The sequence below is a fragment of the Schistocerca americana genome, chromosome 3 (genome assembly GCF_021461395.2).
Source record: "Schistocerca americana isolate TAMUIC-IGC-003095 chromosome 3, iqSchAmer2.1, whole genome shotgun sequence".
In the NCBI taxonomy this organism is placed as follows: domain Eukaryota; kingdom Metazoa; phylum Arthropoda; class Insecta; order Orthoptera; family Acrididae; genus Schistocerca; species Schistocerca americana.
This window is the reverse complement of record NC_060121.1, coordinates 401021901-401045910: the sequence shown is the minus strand read 5'-3', so window position 1 is coordinate 401045910 and position 24010 is coordinate 401021901. Positions and strand designations below refer to the sequence as shown.

General features: G+C 42.5%; 1 protein-coding gene across 1 annotated transcript in view; it reads left to right on the top strand.

Annotated features, from left to right (window-relative positions):
* The window catches only part of LOC124606762, a 180753-nt gene extending 157291 nt beyond the window's left edge, over positions 1 to 23462 (top strand). The window contains exon 16 of the transcript XR_006978721.1: positions 23307 to 23462. The gene's annotated coding sequence lies outside the window, so the exon portion shown is untranslated. The remainder of the gene's footprint in view (positions 1 to 23306) is intronic.
* The last annotated feature ends 548 nt before the right edge of the window (positions 23463 to 24010 follow it).

Below are 24010 nucleotides of genomic sequence, written 5' to 3'. Positions count from 1 at the left end.
ACGAAATGCATTCTCAGCTACAAATGTGAACAACCATCAGCGGTGAAACGGAATGACGAAAACGAAAATTTCTGCCGGACCGGAGCTCGAACCCCAGGCGGCACGATAGCTCAGCGTGTTCGGTCAGCCCCCTGTAATAAGAAAACTGAGAAAAGGAACCAACGATCAACGTGAACGGATGTCTTGTGACGTCCGCCCAGATCAAACACAACGAACGATATCGAACAAAATGAAGAAGGAAAAAAAAAAAAAAGGACGATCACCCGCTTACCGCGAGCGATCTATCACTTTAATCTCTTTTTTTTTAATAGGAAGCAGGTTGAACAAAACATCTTTATTGGTTCAAGATTAAATAAAACGGAAATGCCGCCCTTCCGGTGGAACCAACATTAGATACATAACTAGCGAAATGAGTCCGCAGACCTTTCTACCGATTTTGCTTTTTTGCGGCGGAAGGGGCGGTGGGGGACAAGGCATACAAAAGTCTTTCGTCACAAGGTGTGGGGGCAATGAAAATACCGGAAGCCTTAAAGACGATAAACTGAAAGTAAGCTAAGAGGTGTGACGTCGTAGACAGAGAGCTAGATAGACGTGGCTGTAAGAATGTCGAGCAAGCTGCGCGTAAGGGAGGAGCCTCGATTTCACTGCTTGTCCATGGTGGCCATATTCGAAGACGCTGCTCGAGTCGGGGGGGGGGGGGGGGGGGAGGGGGGGGGGAGGCTGAGCTTTTCGTTGCGAACCTCAAAGAATGTATCGGCTGTAAGAAAGTATCCGAATTTGGTTCCGTTCTAAAGTTGATGGCAATGGAACATCGGCATGATGTTGACCATCCTGGACAAGTTGACTGACGTATTTCACATATTGTAATGAATCGAGTCGGCAGAGGACATTTTCTCATACTGTCATGCGGGTGACTTGAAGGGCACGACGAAAATCGATGGCATCAAAGCAATGGGCAGTGGAGGTGAAAATGACACCAAGGAATCGAAGGCTCTGTGTACACAGGAGGCGTGTTAAGTTGTCCTATAAGATGCCGCGTCCAACGGGCATCGCCGAGATTTTAGCCACATTGGTGATGCTACACCCTGCAGTTACGTACGTTGATATCAGATCGAGTACATTTCGTCTTTCGGCCCATCCACATATGCACGACAACGAAATGTGTGCTGGTGCCAAGTGAGACAAGAAAGGCGGGTCATCAGGGTCCTGATGAGTGGTTCCTGGATTATGAGAAGAGTAATGTCGAAATTGGCAAGTCGCCTCATGGAGCGGCATATGGTCACTAGTCCCGCCACACAGCCACTGACCGCCATCAGGAATTCGACGTTGCAGTAAAGGAGTTAGTTGATAACAATAAATATGGATGGAAACCACATTCGGACCATGAGGGAGAATAGAAAACTATGCCGCACCTTTTTGAATGCGTAGTCAAAGTCAATGGTAACCAACATGGTGCGGAGTGTGCACACTGCTCCCAGTGCGATTAAATCCCAACATCCCCCTGTAGCCATATGTATATTAATTGGGTCACCCAGAGTTGTCAGTTACGGGGATAGAACGCAAGGAAGTTGCTTGCGGCAACAGGTTTGAAGGAGTCATGAAAAAAATTTTGTCTGTATGAATCAGAGTTAGGGGATGGTAACGTGCAGCCGTCATTCCACTTGTCGGTTTGTCAATGGGTATAATGGTTACCGTGACAAAGTATGATGGTAAAGCGTTGTCAATAGTTTATTAAACACTCGTCCACAGCTACGCCATTAGCGCAAGGAAGTCGCTATGTAATTCCATCGCCAGGCGATTTATTCAAAGCACTTTCATTGCAAGTAACCAGATTTGTTAGCTCGTCCGTCCAGTAGCCGGTGAGGGTGATAACACAATCCCGTGAACACGGGTGGTGGTAGGCGCCCCCTGATACAGAAAACTATAATACCACGTGTAGACCTCGGTAACCAGTCCCTGTCGTCGTCGTTTCACATCGGAGGTGGTACTATCCATGGTGGGGTGTTCCTGTTCCGCCGAAACTTGGTGTCTGCTCCTTACCGCAGCCTCTGCAGCCTACGGCGTGCCAGTATTACGATTTACGCCTTAATCTTGCTGTGTTCGCTCTGGGTTTCAGAGGTGGGCGTCTGAGTGTCTACGCTGCGGACAAAGGCGTAGTAATAGCCGGTACTGTTCTGGCACCACGCTGCTACTTCCTTGCCATTACGAATCAAGATTCGTCTGATTGCATGTTTGGCACATTCTAACCACCAAGTCAAGGTTTTGTGATACCTCGGCAAGTGACATTCACTGATGGGTCATGTATTCGGTACCGTGTTGAAGGCATTTGCTATTGTGAAGGTGGGAAGTGTTTAACTTCCATGGCGCACGACTGCGCCAGACCACTTGTTGGAGGAAGACAATATTACAGATGTAGGCACAGTGGTCCGAAACGACTACGGGCCCAAGTTCTGCATATTGGAGTACAGATGTTAGTTCTCAAGAGACGTAAATCCTCTGACTCGCAGAGTGACCTGTTTGTTAAACATGTTCAGGTCCGTCATCATGCCCAACTTCCCAACTATCACGGAGCAACATAGCACTGAGGACAAGGTGGAGTTTTTGACAGGTGTTGGAATGGAGTATTTGATCCTTAGGGTGCAGGACAATATTAAAACCACCCTCCAAGCATACAATGGTTACAGTGACCAAGAAGTAAAGAGGCGGATTCTTCCGAGTAGAAATATGCTCTGTCGTGTCCGTGGGTGAAGTGTTGACGATACATGTCCCCACGATGGTGATCGCCACGCTTCTGGTATTTGATATCAGCTACCGGGATGCCGTCGAGGGCATAGATGTCTACGTCACGCACAAGGTCGTCATCAGGTGAGGGATAAGTGGTACAGTCAGCGACATCTGGAAGTGTAGTCTAGTGCACTTCTTGCAGCAATGTGATGTTAACGTCCGATTCCCATATTGTCTCTTGGTGCAGCTATATATATATATATATATATATATATATATATATATATATATATATATATATATATATATATATATATATTACGGGAGTTTATAGTTAATCGCTGCAGTATGGTATGTCTGGCGCGGCACTCCTTCAGAGAGACTGAAATGGCACGAGGTAGCCTCGAGCCGTACTATAAGCCTTCTGACGGCGTTGGCATCGTAACAAGGTTTCCCTCTGGGGTAAACCCGTCCCAGCGTGTCATCGTCGGTGTCACTCCACGCCGTCGAGAGTGCTGCCTTCGTGGGTTCCATATGTTCCACCTCCTCTGTAGGAGTGGATAACATCTCAGCGGCAGTCGTAGCAGTAGAGTCCATCGGAGCAGATGCTCCTGGTCGAGCCGGCGGAGTAGGTGCTGGCATCGCTATAACCGACATCGCGTTGTCGTCATTCTTCTCGTCGTGCAGGTTCTCTGTGGCTCGTCTGGCCGGGAGGCCATGAAGCGTCAGGGGGGGGGGGGGGGGGGGCGGGGGGTGGTAGCTTCCTCGTTCCGAGACCATACGACACCTACTCTAGCGCCGTTTAGGTGAACGTTGTTTACTTGTCCGCCCTTCTGTGTCGGAAGATTGGAATGAGTCGCTGCTGTTTGGGATGGAGGGCGTCGTGGGGACGATGAGCGGCGCGACGCTCGTATCACGGGTCGGAGGGGATCGGCAGTCGCTGTTGGTAGTGGCGCCTAAGACGCGTCAGGTTGTGAGGGTGACATGTAGATTCCAGCGTTATCCGTAGCACCTCGAAGGGGTACTAGTACATGATCAGAATGACGACGGTCGGCAAAAGGAGAAGAGAGAGCGGGTGCGTAGGTGATCCGTAAAACCGTCGTCAGAGTAGGAGGTGCCCCAGTAGCAGCAGGCAATTGGGTAATGAGCCGCTGAAGACTCTCAGATCCAAGGTGGCCTTCTTTGCCACACCGAGAACAGGCCGTCGTAAATAAAGGCTGCGCTGCACGCGCTGACCTGTGTACGAGACGGCAGGTGGCAACGGGGATCGATGGTGATCTGTCACACACAGTTAAGAACCGGATACGTTTGGAAATGCGCTGAGCGATCGGCAGTAGGACCATGTACAGTGTCATAGCGGCGGAAAGCCGCAGTAACATCTTCATCCGGGAGCTCGAATAATAATTCGAAGACTATTATGGTACCCAAGCCTGCGTGGTCGACAGTAACAGCGTCGACAGTACCGTCGGCGCGGCAAAAGCGTAGTCCGTGTTTGGTGCCACGATCTATTCGTTGCCTCGCCGCATAGTTGATGACTTTGACGTACAACGTGCTGCTTAAGATGGACAAATGGATTCCCAGAAGGTAGGAAGCGTTCTACTCGCAAAGCTTTTAGTCGGGTATAATCAGTATAGAAAGCTAAATGTAGTGCAGATTTTTGAAAAAGTTTAGTCTTGGCTCTAGTACACTTAAGCGACACGTAATTGAAAGCCGCTGACAGCGAACACAGCAAATACAGCAAATGCGGACGCTCCACAGACGGAATCACGTTGCACCTCCGCACTGCACGGATGCGAATGCCGGACGGGAAACGTGTTCATTTCTTAGCGAATATTGCGTCGTAATTCGGAGAAACACAGGCACTGCAATATAGTAAATATCCTAAGGTTCAATTGTTTTCCCGTCCTTCTCCGATGTGAGTTAATGACCTCATAATCTATGGTACGTTCAACGCTATTTTTCTTCAATTGAATACCAATATTGCACTGTTGTTGTTGTGGTCTTCAGTCCTGAGACTGGTTTGATGCAGCTCTCCATGCTACTCTATCCTGTGCAAGCTTTTTCATCTCCCAGTACCTACTGCAACCTACATCCTTCTGAATCTGCTTAGTGTATTCATCTCTTGGTCTCCCTCTACGATTTTTACCCTCCACGCTCCCCTCCAATACTAAATTGGTGATCCCTTGGTGCCTCAGAACATGTCCTACCAACCGATCCCTTCTTCTGGTCAAGTTGTGCCACAAACTTCTCTTCTCCCCAATCCTATTCAATACTTCCTCATTAGTTATGTGATCTACCCATCTAATCTTCAGCATTCTTCTGTAGCACCACATTTCAAAAGCTTCTATTCTATTCTCTTCTTGTCCAAACTATTTATCGCCCATGTTTCACTTCCATACATGGCTACACTCCATACGAATACTTTCAGAAATGACTTCCTGACACTTAAATCAATACTGGATGTTAACAAATTTCTCTTCTTCAGAAACGCTTTCCTTGCCATTGCCAGTCTACATTTTATATCCTCTCTACTTCGACCATCATCAGTTATTTTGCTCCCCAAATAGCGAAACTCCTTTACTACTTTAAGTGTCTCATTTCCTAATCTAATTCCCTCAGCATCACCCGACTTAATTAGACTACATTCCATTATCCTTGTTTTGCTTTTGTTGATGTTCATCTTATATCCTCCTTTCAAGACACTGTCCATTCCATTCAACTGCTCTTCCAAGTCCTTTGCTGTCTCTGACAGAATTACAATGTCATCGGCGAACCTCAAAGTTTTTATTTCTACTCCATGAATTTTAATACCTACTCCGAATTTTTCTTTTGTTTCCTTTACTGCTTGCTCAATATACAGATTGAACAACATCGGGGAGAGGCTACAACCCTGTCTTACTCCCTTCCCAACCACTGCTTCCCTTTCATGTCCCTCGACTCTTATAACTGCCATCTGGTTTCTGTACAAATTGTAGATAGCCTTTCGCTCCCTGTATTTTACCCCTGCCACCTTTAGAATTTGAAAGAGAGTATTCCAGTCAACATTGTCAAAAGCTTTCTCTAAGTCTACAAATGCTAGAAATGTAGGTTTGCCTTTCCTTAATCTTTCTTCTAAGATAAGTCGTAAGGTCAGTATTGCCTCACGTGTTCCAGTGTTTCTACGGAATCCAAACTGATCTTCCCCGAGGTCAGCTTCTACTAGTTTTTCCATTCGTCTGTAAAGAATTCGTGTTAGTATTTTGCAGCTGTGGCTTATTAAGCTGATAGTTCGGTAATTTTCACATCTGTCAACACCTGCTTTCTTTGGGATTGGAATTATTATATTCTTCTTGAAGTCTGTGGGTATTTCGCCTGTTTCATACATCTTGCTCACCAGATGGTAGAGTTTTGTCAGGACTGGCTCTCCCACGGCCGTCAGTAGTTCCAATGGAATATTGTCTACTCCGGGGGCCTTGTTTCGACTCAGGTCTTTCAGTGCTCTGTCAAACTCTTCACGCAGTATCATATCTCCCATTTCATCTTCATCTACATCCTCTTCCATTTCCATAATATTGTCCTCAAGTACCTCGCCCTTGTATAGACCCTCTATATACTCCTTCCACCTTTCTGCTTTCCCTTCTTTGCTAAGAACTGGGTTTCCATCTGAGCTCTTGATATTCATACAAGTCATTCTCTTATCTCCAAAGGTCTCTTTAATTTTCCTGTAGGCGGTATCTATCTTACCCCTAGTGAGATAGGCCTCTACATCCTTACATTTGTCCTCTAGCCATCCCTGCTTAGCCATTTTGCACTTCCTGTCGATCTCATTTTTGAGACGTTTGTATTCCTTTTTGCCTGTTTCACTTACTGCATTTTTATATTTTCTCCTTTCATCAATTAAATTCAATATTTCTTCTGTTACCCAAGGATTTCTACTAGCCCTCGTCTTTTTACCTACTTGATCCACTGCTGCCTTCACTACTTCATCCCTCAAAGCTACCCATTCTTCTTCTACTGTATTTATTTCCCCCATTCCTGTCAATTGCTCCCTTATGCTCTCCCTGAATCTCTGTACAACCTCTGGTTCTTTTAGTTTATCCAGGTCCCATCTCCTTACATTCTCACCTTTTTGCAGTTTCTTCAGTTTTAATCTACAGGTCATAACCAATAGATTGTGGTCAGAGTCCACATCTGCCCCTGGAAATGTCTTACTATTTAAAACCTGGTTCCTAAATCTCTGTCTTACCATTATATAATCTATCTGATACCTTTTAGTATCTCCAGGGTTCTTCCATGTATACAACCTTCTTTCATGATTCTTAAACCAAGTGTTAGTTATGATTATGTTGTGCTCTGTGCAAAATTCTACCAGGCAGCTTCCTCTTTCATTTCTGTCCCCCAATCCATATTCACCTACTATGTTTCCTTCTCTCCCTTTTCCTACACTCGAATTCCAGTCACCCATGACTATTAAATTTTCGTCTCCCTTCACAATCTGAATAATTTCTTTTATTTCATCATACATTTCTTCAATTTCTTCGTCATCTGCAGAGCTAGTTGGCATATAAACTTGTACTACTGTAGTAGGTGTGGGCTTCGTATCTATCTTGGCCACAATAATGCGTTCACTATGCTGTTTGTAGTAGCTTACCCGCATTCCTATTTTCCTATTCATTATTAAACCTACTCCTGCATTACCCCTATTTGATTTTGTGTTTATAACCCTGTAGTCACCTGACCAGAAGTCTTGTTCCTCCTGCCACCGAACTTCACTAATTCCCACTATATCTAACTTTAACCTATCCATTTCCCTTTTTAAATTTTCTAACCTACCTGCCCGATTAAGGGATCTGACATTCCACGCTCCGATCCGTAGAACGCCAGTTTTCTTTCTCCTGATAACGACATCCTCTTGAGTAGTCCCCGCCCGGAGATCCGAATGGGGGACTATTTTACCTCCGGAATATTTTACCCAAGAGGACGCCATCATCATGTAATCATACAGTAAAGCTGTATTGCACTATAAATAAATATTTTTTGTACCTGACAACGTATGTTCCATACATGACAAAGTATTCAATTAATACATTTCAATGAAATGCTTCCTAATTATTAACTATAACCAGTGTAGGATTAAAATCCCAATTTATAGTTATTGGAGTAAGACTATCCTTCTTCCTTAAACGCTTCCTAGATGGTTCAGATGGCTCTAAGCACTATCGGACTTAACATCTGAGGTCATCAATCCGCTACACTTAGAACTACTCAAACCTAACTTACCTAAGGACATCACACACATCTATGCCCGAGGCAGGATTCGAACCTGCGTCCGTAGCAGCAGCGCGGTTCCGGACTGAAGCCCCTAGAACCGCTCAGCCACACTGGCCTGCAATACTTCCTAGGACTAGCACGAATACCACTACGAATGCTACCAAATATAAACAGAAAAACTGAATACAGTTTGATAGTAAGCATTTTGCATCTCTAACAAACCGAAGTATTAACAGCGCTGTGTGAAGATGGCGCACAAGTAGAATGCGTCTAATGTAAATAACTGAAAAAATACTAATATTATGGCACCTTATCGTTTCGGCCATAAAGCAAGGAGAAAGGAGCAAGAAATGATTACGACAGTGGAGCTGCTGCGGTCTTCGCGGAACCCCTGTTTTGCAACACTTCCGCCACAGAGTTGGAAGCTGGGTGTCTGCAGCCGCAGAACGCACAAAGTAATTCAGTGGTGTCACATTCTTATTCTCAACGTTCCAAGATGAAGTTGAAGTTTGTGTTTTGTTTGTTAGTAATTTTACTAACGCTTATATCTTCGGCGTCAACGCAGCGTTTTGGGTTAAATAGTTTCAGTACAGGTGCTGCCATCATGCTTAGGACCAGATGCAGGAACGGCTACACTCGTGTTGGTAACGGATGTCGGAGAAGATATAGAGGTACGTAGGCGGTCTGCTGTAATACTAAGAAAGTGGCCCTTGAGTTCTCACATGCAACGTCTAATTGCAGTTTGCCTCTTTCCTTCTTTCTTGTTTCATAACGGACAACAATGTCAAGAAAACAAATAAAAAATAGATGCAATCTCTAATTCCTGTGCAAGATTTTCTGGAGATTTTTCTTGGTTGTAAGGTAGACTCCCGAACTAGCAGTCCCCTCTCGTTTACTCCCAACTGAAAAGCTCACTGCCTCACTTCCCGCACGCCTCGTAATTTGCTGAAACAAATAGCGACTCATAAAGAGGGGTATCCCTCCTAGTCCTTGGAGTATAGGAAGTAATGTGTAAGAGTCAGTGTTAGTTTCTGGCATGCTTGTTAGATATATTTTGTACCACACGGTTTACGAAGAGATGTGCTTATGTCCAACTTGTCATTCGTGGAATGTATACACCAAAAATATTCACACTGCATAAACCATAACAGTATGGCATATAAGCAACAAATGGAGAAAACTTAGCCTATTACAATCAGATTAAAACCGCTACCTCTTTCTGGATGATCAGCTACAGTTGAGCACATACCCACTGTTAAGCTTCACATGATCCAGTCAGCCAGTCACACACTTCGAGACCTCAGTCCCAGTGATAACATTCATATCCACGAACTCACACTATAGTGGACTTGTCATATACAGTGCCTTGCATGGTTTTCCTCACAACCTTCATTATTATATGTTTACGAATTACATAGTTCAATATCGTGTGTTTTCGTTATGTACTGAGTTTGATACTATACGTGTTATAAATTGTCATGTTATATTGTACTCGTAATTTAACTTGCTTGCTGCATAACGTGAGTGATGACTGCTTGAACTCACATTTCTCAAGTAACGTTACGACCAAAGATTCTGTGTGTGTTGACAGTGTCTCTCATCTTAACTATGGGTTCTCTACACAGAAGTGTCTCTTGTGGGCCCCAATCAGTTGCCTCCTGACAATGGCCCAATAAGTCAGAAACTGGTTCAAACGAATAAATATTAGCAGAACAGAACGTAGTTTGTTTTTGAGCTTTAAATATGGTTGTAAAAACCCTATAATTCGAGGATGGCTTTCATGTCTTGTGCACCTTCTTGCTTCTTCTCGGAGCAGCTACTTCCGTTCCCAAAATTAGATTGTATTTTCCGCGAGCAATTCATCTGAATAGCGTGACTCTAGGATGCCTGAGCCTCCGTCTCGTCTCTTCTGTATTTTATTCCGTACGCGCCCCTCCTATATTGAGTATGTACGAGAGATCAGCAAAAGCGAAGGAAACGCCTCATGTCCTGAAATCTACCTCCATATTGTGAATATGACTCAATGATAACGCGATTTGATCTTTTAACTAATGGGAGGAGAAAGGAAACTAAGAGAAATCATAACGAAAAGGGGGAAAGTTGCTCTAAGGTAACACAATTGAATGCTGAACATGTACGTAACACAGTTAAACTGCCGGCCGTGGAGGCCGAACGGCTCTAGACGGTCAGTCGGGAACCGCGCGACTGCTAGGGTCGCAGGTTCGAATCCTGCCTCGGGCATGGATGTGTGTGATGTCGTTAGGTCAGTTAGATTTAAGTAGTACTAAGGTATAGGGGACTGATGACCTCAGATGTTAAGTCCCATAATGCTTAGACCCATTTGAACACTGTTAAACACAAAAAATGGTTCAAATGGCTCTGAGCACTATGGGAGTTAACATCTATGGTCATCAGTCCCCTAGAACTTAGAACTACTTAAACCTAACTAACCTAAGGACATCACACAACACCCAGTCATCACGAGGCAGAGAAAATCCCTGACCCCGCCGGGAATCGAACCCGAGAACCCGGGCGCGGGAAGCGAGAACGCTACCTGTTAAACAACTATAAAAAAAAACTACAAGTGTAATAAACTAACCGTATAGATACGATTTGTGCAAGGACAGACATATTTGTCGTCTGTCACCCATTCTCCCTAGTCACTTGCGAACATGCAGTGATTAGCTTTTACGTAGTTTGAGTAGCATGAAATCTCAGAGCAATTGCATCACCACCAACTTACCATGTGTACTGCTTATTTTTTTACAAAATAAGAAATTCTAATGGGGAAAACACGTGAAGTGTAATCATGAATCAAGTGCAATACAAATGTGAACAAATAAGTGACTTACGCCTTATGTGTAACAATTGTGCAATTCATGAGAGGTGTCCGCTCCAAATTTGTCGTCATTCACTTTTCTCCCCTCACCATGGTAAGCACCATAATACATGATGGCGAAGAATATACGATATTGTTTTAAGAGCTCAGGTTTCTTCATTATTAAGATCATTATTAAAATGGCACATGTCAGTGGAAGAGCAGAGTGGTGATTTTAAGGAGTGACGGTTTTTTAATCACTTGACAAAACATATCGTGCCACTTGTTTCATTCTCTTCTATTATCATACCGCGAATACCTTCAGCCTTATCACATTGTTCTTCATTTGAATTTCTTATAAGTATCAGTTTAACGTTGATGCGTGCGTATTTCGTCCTCAGCCGTTTACCTTTTATACCGAGACGCACAAAGAATATGCTTAAATAAGACTCTTCTGAGGGTGGTAATTGAGTTTCATCTGTTCTTTAGTCTGTACCTAATAAACGTTGTTTCACTGTAAAGGGTTAGTTCAGGTTGATGACCCTAATGTCGGTAATGGTACTTAGTTCCTGATTCCACGTGGCGCAGTAAGCGAGAAAAGGCGGATATCTCAGGCGTAGACTTCGGCATGACTATAATATGGCTCGAAAAATCCAATCTCCTTTACGGGTAAGAACTTGAATTCAAACAGCACATTCCTCTTGGAGTCCAAATTTTCGAAGTACCGGAATAAAAGCGTCGGTGAGGTGGACGTGCGTCAGGCACGCAGCTGTTTTTGGGAGGCTTTTGGGCGCATCCGATGAAATGACCAAAGCAATTTAACTGTGTCGTAATATACGATGGTTGGAGTCTCGTGATATGTCTTCAAAATGGTTCAAATGGCTCTGAGCACTATGGGACTCAACTGCTGAGGTCATTAGTCCCCTAGAACTTAGAACTAGTTAAACCTAACTAACCTAAGGACATCACAAACATCCATGCCCGAGGCAGGATTCGAACCTGCGACCGTAGCGGTCTTGCGGTTCCAGACTGCAGCGCCTTTAACCGCACGGTCACTTCGGCCGGCTGATATGTCTTCCTCATGTTTGTTTTTATTCGGGGTATGGAGAGAAACAACGGTGAACAGGCATTAGCTGGAACGAATTTCAGATGTAGATTACAAAACATTCCTTCAAAATCAGCGGCACGCCCTTATAGCAGAATAAAAATTAAAGAAGAGAGTCCTACTCTGTACAGGGAAGGCAAAGTAATAAATATATATAAAGTGTTTAGGTGCTGTGTCACTCGCTGAAAACAAGTACGCCAGAAGCCGACAAAGTGTCACCCCAAATAAGGAACATGGCAGGAGATATCTACCAAGCGTTTCTTTTGAAGGACGCTACCACAATAGAGCGTTTCATCAAGCGACGCCAGAACACAGTTGCTATTCTTCAGGGAGTCACGCACCGAATTACGTTCAATAGATTGCCGATTCCAGTACTGATGACGGTCATGGAAAACATTCAGGACCTCGCCATGTGCCATATGCACAAATCAAAAAAAAATTTGGATCACCCCAGTTCCCAGAACTCCTGAAGATAGACGTTGACTGTGGATATTGTATCACAAACACAGTCCCTTTGACTGTTCAGAGATGTCACTAAACCCGCCCAAAGATGTAAACAACCATGCATGAGCAGCGCCTATTAGACAGACGAGGACCCACAGCCGATCATTGTTACTTTGTGCCAGGGAAGTGTCCATGCGTCTCGGAGTCTACCACAGTGATGCTGTTCGGACATGGAGGAGATACAGAGAGACAGGAACTGTCGTTGACATGCCTCGCTCAGGCCGCAAAGAGCCTACTACTGTAGTGGATGACCGCTACCTACGGATTATGGCTCGGAGGAACACTGACAGCAACGCCACCATGTTGAATAATGCTTTTCGTGCAGCCACAGGAGGATGTGTTACGACTCAAACTGTGGACAATAGGCTGAATGATGCGGAACTAAAATCCCGACGTCCATGGCGAGGTCCATCTTTGCAATCACGGCACCATGCAGCACGGTACAGATGAGCCCAACAACATGCCGAATGGACCGCTCCGGATTAGCATCACGTTCTCTTTGCCGATGAATGTCGCATATGCCTTCAACCAGACAATTGTCAGAGGTGTTTCGAGGCAACCCGGCCATGCTGAACGCCTTAGACACACTGTCCAGCGAGTGCAGAAGGGGGGAGGTTCTTTACTATTTTTGGGTGGCATTATGTGGGGCCGACGTGCGCCGCTAATGGTCATGGAAGGCGCCGTAAAGGCAGTACGATACGTGAATGCCATCTTCCGACCGATAGTGCAACCATATCGGCAGTGTATTGGCGATGCATTCGTCTTCATGGACACCAATTCGCGCTTCCATCGTGCACACCTTGTTAATGACTTCCTACAGGACAACGACATCGCAAGACTAGAATTGCCAGCGTGTTCTCCAGACATGAGCCGTATCGAACATGTTCGGAATAGATTGAAAAGAGCTGTTTACGGACGACGTGATCCACCAACCACTCTAAGGGATCTACGCCGAACCGCCGTTGAGGACAGGGACAATAGACCAACAGTGCCTTGATGAACTTGTGGACAGTATACCACGACGAATACAGGCAGGCATGCATCAATGCAAGAGGACGTGCTACTGGGTATTAGAGGTGCCGGCGTGTACAGCTGTCTGGACTACCACCTCTGAAGGTCTCTCTCTATGGTGGTACAACATCCAATGTGTGGTTTTCAAGAGCAATAAAAAGGGCGAAAATGATGTTTATGTTGATCTCTATTCCAATTTTTTGTACAGGTTCCGGAACTCTTGGAACCGAGGTGATGCAAAACTTTTTTTTGATGGATGTAGTAACAGGAAATATGTAACGCACCGTTGGATGTAGCAGCGTTGACTGTCCAATCAAGCCAGGGGGAGGATGTGTAGTGAATTCAGGAAAAGGTTCGTCGACCATTAGCGTCGACCTCGACAAGCAAACTAACATTTAGAAATGGAGTCGGAAACCCCGAGGTAACGGAATTGTCGCACCAGACACAAAGATCAGGACAATGAAGTCCATCTGGAGCCGTCACCTATTCCATCACTGCGAAGGAAAACAGGCGTTTAGAGAAAAGAAAACAACACATCTGTGTATTCGATGACCTGATCGTACCTAGGAGTTTCTCCGGTAAGACAGGTGGAAGGGGGAAGGACAGGTGGCAGGAATTCCTGCCAGTTGAGCATTGCACGATGAGTTTTATTTGAGAGTTCACAAGCTCTGGATATCCGAACTAGTTGTCATAGCCTTCACAGGTCTGCCGCTCTTCAAAACGATACTGTCTTCTGGAGCAAGATACGAGTTAGGTATGGAAATTTTTTTCTTTTTTTTTTTTTTTTACGGAAGTCCTATGCATGCCTAGATAATAGCAACTGACTAAAGCCAACGTCCATCCACCCAAATCAGGAAAAACTAAACGAGGTGACCCTTTACGGACGTGAAGCTATCGCAAATGAAAACCTTCGTGGACGACACTTGCTAAGACGTCGGAAATTCACATCTACGTCATTATTGACCAACAACTTGTAAAGTTACCAGCAGATTCTGGCGCTGGGAAATTGGATGTTTATTCTCTCCACCTACATGCGATTATGTTCCGAAATTCCAGGGCTGTTGTGGTGAAGGCTGCAAAACCGAAATGCCTCCAGCCAGTAGGAATCAGCGTTGTGCAAATAATTGCACAGCACACAGTCATTGTTATTTGTCATTTTACAACAAAGCAATCAGATATTATCCCTAGTTGTAACTTCGCAGAGCCATCAAAAGTAGCCATAGACTGAAAGAAAGAGGAGAGCTCCAGACTGACGCAGCTACTCCAACTAGTTCACTCAGGAGCAATTGCCCTGGGCGACTGTCTACCACTGAACACACACTTACCACACCGTCAGCAACGAGACCAGTTCTAGTCAACTGTCTGGACCCTCAGACAAACTGTGATACTCTAGTCCATTTCCGAAAGATACTAATTTTTCAAGGTGAAATTTATACACTGACGACGACCATAATCATTGCTAGTGGACAAGAAGAGCTAAAGGTCATGAATCGTCATGAATCTACGCAACTCGTTTCTAAGGCATGCGCAAAATTTTAACTGAACCTATACTCGTTGATCAGTGGAGAAAAAAGCAACATTATTATTAACCAAAGGATAAATCTAACGTCCGTCTACAAATAGGAGCGAGGAAAGACGGGAGTTTTAGCCTTTCTGTGTCAAGTTTCAGGAGCGTTGTAAATCCTTAGAGAAGAGAAGACAGACCGACCAATCAATACGAAATACCATATCAGCCCTTGTGGGTTTCATCCCCCTTACTAATGGTTCATATAGGGTGTTTCTCCAGTTCAATGCCCCATTAATCAGAAGAAAAGAGAGAATATGCTACAAAAGGACATCATTCAGTCATCAGAAAATGGTATGCCCTTCCCTGCGGTTCTAGTGAAGAAGGAAGATGGAAAGCGCAGTTTCCGTGCCGGCTACCAAATTCTGCATTTGAGTAAACGTTGTATGCTATCACAAAAACGAGAGACATCTCGTCGACTAACAGCGTTATTCATGAAGGAATATTCTCAGAATCATCACCATCCGTCCAGGATTTCAGGAGCAACACATTCACTTGCTTAAACTGCCTATGTCATACTTCCCCATGAGACCAATATTACACATAAGCTAGTATCATTGACCCTTGAGTATTAATAATCCACTTCAGGTGTATTTAGTCCTTTCTTATTGCGTCATTACCTGTTTCGTGGCGCTAAAAGCCGCGTCTTCTGGTGAACATACAACTAAAAACATTAGAACTGAAAAGCTCGGAAACCTTGCACCCAAAATCTGTTGTCCGTCAGAACACGGCTAAAAGGTGGCATATCGAGTTGATTTAGTTATATTTCCGCCTGAAGATTAGGCTTTTAGCGCCACGAAATCGGTAGTGGTCTAATAATAAACGACTAAATACAGCTGAAGTGGTTTATTATTATCCAAGATGACTACTCAAAGCTGTGATTGCCCTACCTGCAAGGCGGTCTGTACCATCATTGGGAAGACGAACTAGAACGACGAATAAATCAAGACAGAATATTTGATAAATTGTCTTTTTACATGTAATATGTAGGAGTTGCAGAATGAATACTAACACCAATCGCGTATACAGGCAAATAAAACTGGCCACGGCAACAAAAGTAGATATGCAATTTACTTTATGCAGTCCTCATTCCTTTATCATTTGTTCACGGTGTAGTCAAATTGATTTCTTGGCTAAAACATGCTATGTTATCTGAGATATACTATTTTTTACATTCCTTAGTCGCTTTATGCCTGTCGCCTATATTTAAAAGTCAGCTTCTTCTTTTCAGAGTTTTAATGTACCGATAGGATGCTCATACAGTTATAAGATTAAAATTTTGTCTCCTTCATTGTCCCCCCCCCCCCATGAACCATGGACCTTGCCGTTGGTGGGGAGGTTTGCGTGCCTCAGCGATACAGATAGCCATACCGTCGGTGCAACCACAACGGAGGGATAACTGTTGAGAGGCCAGACAAACATGTGGTTCCTGAAGAGGGGCAGCAGCCTTTTCAGTAATTGCAGGGGCAACAGTCTGGGTGATTGACTGATCTGGCCTTGTAACACTAACCAAACGGCCTTGCTGTGCTGGTACTGCAAACGGCTGACAGCTTCACTGTATGGTTAAATGATGATGGCATCCTCTTGGGTAAAATACTCCGGAGGAAAAATAGTCCCCCATTCGGATCTCCGGACGGGGTCTACTCAGGAAGACGTTGTTATCAGGAGGAAGAAAACTGGCGTTCTACGGATCGGAGCGTGGAATGTCAGATCCATTAATCGGGCAGGTAGGTTAGAAAATTTAAAAAGGGAATTGTGGGATATAGTGGGAATTAGTGAAGTTCGGTGGCAGGAGACGAATACTTTTGGTCAGGTGAATACAGGGTTATAAATACAAAATAAAATAGGGATAATGCAGTACTGGGTTTAATAATGAATTTTAAAATAAATACGAGTTCGGGTAATTTACTACAATCAATATAGTGAACGCATTATTGTGGCCAACATAGACACTAAGCGCACGCCTACTACAGTAGTACAAGTTTATGTGCCAACTAGCTCTGCAGATGACGAAGAAATTGATCAAATGTATGATGAGATCAAAGAAATTATTCAGAAAGTGAAAGGAGACGAACATTTAATAGTCATGGGTGACTGGAATTCGATAGCAGGAAAATGGAGAGAAGGAAACGTAGTAGGTGAATAGAGAATGGGAGTAAGGAATGAAAGAGGAAGCCGCCTGGTAGAATTTTGCACAGAGCCTAACGCAGTCATAGCCGACACATGGTTCAAGAATCATGTAAGATGGTTGTATACATAGAAGAAACCTGGAGATACTAGAAGGTATCAGACAGATTATATAATGGTAAGACAGATTTAGGAACCGGATTTTAAATTGTAACACATTTCCAGGTGGAAATGTGGACTCTGACCACAATCTGTTGGTTATGAACTGTAGATTAAAACTGAAGAAACTGCAAAAAGGTGGGAATTTAAGGAGGTGGGAACTGACTAAACTAGAGATTATAGAGAGTTTCAGGGAGAGAATCAGGGAACGATTTGACAGGAATGGGGGAAAGAAATACAGTAGAAGAAGAATGGGTAGTTCGAGGGATGAAATAGTGAAGGCAGCAGAGGATCGAGTAGGTAAAAAGACGAGGGCTAATAGAAATCCCTGGGTAACAGAAGAAATATTGAATTTAAATGATGAAAGGTGAAATAATAAAAACGCAGTAAATGAAGCAGGCAAAAAGGAATACAAGCGTCTCAAAAATGAGATCGACAGGAAGTGCAAAATGGCTAAGCAGGGATGGTTAGAGGTCAAATGCAAGAATGTAGAGCTTATCTCACTAGGGGTAAGACAGATACTGCCTACAGGAAAATTAAAGGGACCTTTGGAGAAAAGAGAACCACTTGTACGAATATCAAGAGCTCCGATGGAAACGCAGTTCTAAGCAAAGAAGGGAAAGCAGAAAGGTGGTAGGAGTATATAGAATGTCTATAAAAGAGTGGTGTACTTGAGGACGATATTATGGAAATGGAAGAGGATATAGATGATGAAATGGGAGATATGATACTGTGTGAAGAGTCTGACAGAGCACTGAAAGACCTAAGTCTGAACAAGCCTCCAGAAGTAGACAACATTCAATTAGAACTACTTACAGCCTTGGGAGGGTCAGTCCTGACAAAACTCTATCATCTGGTGAGCAAGATATATGAGACAGGCGAAATAACCTCAGACTTCAAGAAGAATATAATAATTCCAATCCCAAAGAAAGCAGGTGTTGACAGATGTGAAAATTACCGAACTATCAGTTTATAAGTCACGGCTGCAGACTTTGGGGAAGATCAGTTTGGATTCTGTAGAAATGTTGGAACACGTGAGGCAATACTGACCGTACGACTTATCTTAGCAGATAGATTAAGGAAAGGAAAACCTACGTTTCCAGCATTTGTAGACTTAGAGAAAGCTTTTGACAATGTTGACTGGAATACTCTATTTTAAATTCTGAAGGTGGCGGGGTAAAATACAGGGAACGAAAGGCTATTTACAACTTGTACAGAAACCAGACGGCAGTTATAAGAGTCGAAGGGCATGAAAGGGAAGCATTGGTTAGGAAAGGAGTGTGACAGGGCCGTAGCCTAGATTAGAGATTGGATTAGATTAGTTTTTCGTTCCATAGATCCGTGCTGAGGAGATCCTCCTGGATGTGGAACATGTCAATATTTTTTTAAAGCTGAAATAAGAATACTAATAGTATGAATATATACAGTACATCTGTCGCAGAGTGATGTACTTCTCGCAAGTGAGAGACTGTTTGTTTACTCTTAGGACAATGTATCTTTGACTTGTTATATTGTATGTTCTGTGACTATGGAATAAAGTGTTTTTGGACTGCTAATCGCTGCTCTACTGTGATTCACGACATAAGAATTTTGGTGCCGAAACCCGGGAATAGACTTTGCCCGAGACAATTCCACGATTGTCGTAGTGAACCGAATTCTGGACGCACGTCACGCGGCAATACTACGACGGGGTTTACTGCAGCGATTTGTTACACCACGCAACAAGCTCTTCGACGACAACCGCCGTCATACACAGCTAAGTTCAATTGAATTATCACGCAGCATGTTTTGTAGTGCCATTTGTAAAGGCAACTGATTACATTATTGCCGCTGTGTGCCGCTATTGTAGCTGTTCGATTAGCGCTTTAACGAATTATCAGATCCTACGCTACGCCTGTAGATTGTTTATGACTAGTGCTGCCATCTAGCGACCATCAATTGAACTACTTCGACTAGCGATCCAAAGATAACGCCTTACTAGGTCCAGCTGATCGCCAGCCGACACTGCTTTAAACTTTCGAGTAATCGGACGGAATGGTCGTGCCAGACCAGAATCCAGAAGCGCAATTACATTCTCTAAAGAGAAAACGTATGAGAGAAAGAGCAAACATTACGCGACTCGAGGCGGATGTTGCAAGGATGCCCGACACATCGTAAATCGCGGATTATAAATATTACAATGATAGATTGGGAAACGTTCTGGACAGCCTCGTTAAATTAGATGAGGATATTCACGAGTTGTTAGACGATGGCGAATACGAAGAAGATGTTCCTAAATGCGAAGATTATATAGATACCGCGAAACTCACAATTTCCCGATTGTCTCACGAAATAGAGGAAACATCATTTGTTTCTATTACAAAATTAGTCAATTTAGTAGAAGGAGTTGGCCACTAGTAAGTCTTTCAGGCTCCTTTTAAACTGATCTTTAGTTGTAACTAAATTTTTTATGATTCCTGGCGAATTATTGAAGATCAGTGTTCCTGAGTAGTGGACACCTTTTTGAACTAAAGTAAGTGTTTTCAAGTCTTTGTGCAGATCATTTTTGTTCCTGGTATTGTATGTATGATCTGAGCTGGTTGTTGGAAAAAGAGGTATATTATTTAGGACAAATTTCATTAAGGAGTAAATATCCTCAGAGGCAGTATTTGGTATACCCAGTTCTTTGAAGAGGTTTCTACAGGACGTCTGTGAGTTTGCTCCACAAATAATACGTATTACACGCTTTTTGACTCTGAAAACTTTTGTTTGAGTTACCCCAAAATATTATGCCATATGATACTATGGAATGAAAGTAGGCAAAGTATGCAAGCTTTTTCATTTTTATGTCGCCTATGTCAGCTAACACTCGAATTGCAAATACAGATTTGTTAAGGCGTTTCTGCAGTTCTGTGGTGTGCTCCTCCCAACTGAATTTATTATGAAGTTGTAATCGCAGGAATTTAAGACTGGCAACCTCTTCTATCTGCTCTTCTTCATACTCTATGCAGATGCTGCGTGGAAACCTCTTACAGGTTCTGAATTGCATATAGTGAGCCTTTCCGAAGTTTAATGTCAATGAGTTGGCTTTAAACGATTTATTAATATCCATGAAAATATAATTATCAGATCTTTCTAGAACTACAGTCAACATACTATTTATTGCAACATTTTTGAGAATGCACACAGAAGTGAAATCGGTCTGTAGTTTGATGATATCTCTTTATCCCCTTTCTTGAATAGAGGCTTAACATCTGCATATTTTAGCCAGTCAGGAAATGTCCCAGTTATAACTGACTGGTTACACAAGTAACTTAGCATTGTACTAAACTCACAAGAACATACCATAATTAACTTTGTTGATATTTCATTGTAATCACTTGAATGCTTTGTTTTTAAAGATTTTATTATGGAAATTATTTCTTTTGGTTAACTGAGTGACATATTCATGTACCTGAAGCTATTTGTAAATGCTAGTTTCAGATATTCAAGGGCATTATTTACTGATCCTAATAATCCCATTCTATCAGTAATGGATATAAAGTACTTGTTAAATAGATTTGCCACACTATGCCCATCGGTTACTAATGTGTCATCTACCCTTAGTGCTATTTGCTCCTGTTCCTTTCTGGTTGTACCAGTCTCCTCTGTCACTGTATCCCATATTATTTTTATTTTGTTCCCTGAAATTGCTATCGTCTTCTCGTAGTGCATTTGTTTAGATGTCTGAATTACTTTTTTAAATATTTTACAATATTCCTTGTTTTTAGCTAAATTATCAGCATTGGAGCTATTCTTGGTCGACAGATACATTTTCCTTTTTACCTTACAGGAAATCTTTATAGCTTGTGTAATCCATGGTTTTATTATAGACTTCTGTTTAATTTGAGTAACATTTAGAGGAAAACAGTTTTCAAACATGGTACAAGCATTGTTCATGAATGTGTTATATTTTTCATTCATATCATGAGCACTATAAACATCTTTTCAGTTGATACCTTTGAGGAGTTTTCTAAAACATTCAATTTTTGGTTGATTGACTACTCCCCTGTATTCAGATTCAGCAGCTCTGAAAAGCTGCTTAGAATTTACATCTAAAACAAGGATCTGCATGTCATGACCTGATAGTCCATTTATTACAGGTTTTATGATATGATTTTGTTCCTTTGATTTGTCTATAAAATGTTATCAATGGCTCTCATTGAGGATTTAGTGATCCTAGTTGGAAAGTTTACAGTGTGAGTTAGATTGAAAGAAGCCATTGCTAACTGCAGCAAATTGCATTAGTAAATCTGTATTAAAGTCACCAGCAATCAAACTTTCTTTCTTTCTTCCTGTTAAATAACCCAAAAGAGCTTCTAGATGATTTATGAATAATTATAATTCCCTGCAGGTGTTTGGTAAATAGTTACTATTATATAGGGTCTGTTACGGAACTCTACTTCTGTTGCACATGCTTCTAGATGCTGCTCTAAACAGAATTTATTAATGTCAATGTTCTTGAATTTTTGGCAGTTTTTAATAAATACGACAACTCCTCCTCCATCCATATCTACTCTGCAGAAGTAGGAAGCTAGTTTAAATCCTGAAATGTCTAACACATCTATACCAGATGGTATTCAGTCTGTATATCGAGCAAGCAGTAAAGGAAACAAATGAAAAATTCGGAGTAGGTATTAAAATCCATGGAGAAGAAATAAAATCTTTGAGGCTTGCCGATGACATTGTAATTCGGTCAGAGACAGCAAAGGACTAGGAAGAGCAGTTTAACGGAATGGACAGTGTCTTGAAAGGAGGATATAAGACGAACATTAATAAAAGCAATACGTGGATAACGGAATGTAGCCGAATGACGTCAGGTGATGTTGAGGGAATTAGATTAGGAAATGAGACACTGAAAGTAGTAAAGGAGTTTTGCTATTTAGGGAGCATAATAACTGATGATGGTCGAAGTAGAGAGGATATAAAATGTAGACTGGCAATGGCAAGGAAATCGTTTCTGAAGAAGAGAAATGTGTTAACATAGAGTATAGATTTATGCTTCAGGATGTCGTTTCTGAAAGTATTTGTATGGGGTGTGGCCATATTTGGAAGTGTAACATGGACGATAAATAGTTGGACAAGAAGAGAATAGATGCTTTCGAAATGTAGTTTTACAGAAGAATGCTGAAGACTAGATGGGTAGATCACATAACTAATGAAGAGGTACTGAACAGAATTGGGGATAAGAGGAGTTTGTGGCACAACTTGACTAGAAGAAGGGATCGGTTGGTAGGACATGTTCTGAAGCATCAAAGGATCACCAATTTAGTATTGGAGGGCAGTGTGGAGGGAGACCAAGAAATGAATAGACTAAGCAGATTCGGAAGGATGTAGGTTGCAGTAGGTACTGGGAGAAGAAGAAGCTTGGACAGGATAGAGTAGCATGGAGAGGTGCATGAAACCAGTCTCATGACTGAAGACCACAACAACAACCACATTGCTTTTTTCTATTAAAATTTTTCGTTGTTGGTTAACAAACTTTCCCCCATCACTGCCATTGTACATAACTACGGTGATTTTTTATATTTCAGGTATATGAGGTAACGAAACCAACTACATTAACGGGTCTGCGAAGCGAAATACGTTCTCTGTCCTGAGGTGCTTAGCGAACATCCATTCAGATCTATAATTATATCATTTTGATTATTAGTTAGTAACTCTCCGTCGGTATTACACTCTCACAATACTCAAACGGCTCACCGACTGCATATTAATTAGCGTTACATGCTCAAACTATATCACTGTCTTTCAGTAAGCGCAGTCTAATAAGTACTATAGGCACGATTTACCAAATTCAAAATTAATTTTGGTACCTATTTTTAAGGTTTTTAACCAGGGAAAGGTATTTTTCGACTGAATGCTTCGTACTTCTTATAACATATTGCTCTAGTGGTTTATGTTGAAGAAATATACGTGTGACTGGAGCAGAAAAATGAAACGTTTACTTCCGCAATTTTTCGATGTAAATTCGACTGTCTTAATGTGGTTAAGACATTTAAGAAACGTTTTCTTTTCTGTTGCAGGCTGAACGGCTCACCAGCTGCACAACACGTTAACGATACTTGGCATAACCTCTTTAGTGCATGAAAAACGTTTCTTGATATGTTTTGTGAACAGTCAAAATTATGAAGAAATAACTTAATTTTCAATTAATGGAATAAAATGGAGTGTTTAATTTTTATTTGTTTATGAAACTGTCACATCAGAACCTATTAAAACTGACAACAAGGCACTGTGCAAGCAGTTGGTGGTTAAATAATTGCATGGACTGTCTTTACATGGAATAGACTAGGTACTCTTGTCCAGCTGAACCGATCATTTACTGGTAATGGTTATGTTCGGCTACATGGAGACCATTTGCCATCATTCATTAATTTCATATTCCCAAAAAATGATGGAATTTTTATGAAAAAAAGATGCGCCATGTGTCCGGCTCACAATTGTTCGCTAATGGTTTGGTGAACAATCTGGACAACTCAGGCGAGTGATTTAGCCACCCAGACCCCCCCGACATGAATCCTAACAAACATTTATGGAACGTAGTGCAGTGGTTAGTCTGTGCACAATATTTTGCACGGGCAACATTTTCGCATTCACGGACGGCTATAAAGGATGCATGGCTCAATACTTCAGCAGGGAACATGCGACGATTTGTTGAGTCCATACCACATCGAGTTGCAGCACTATGACAGGCAAAAGGGAGTCCGACAGGATATTGGGAGGTATC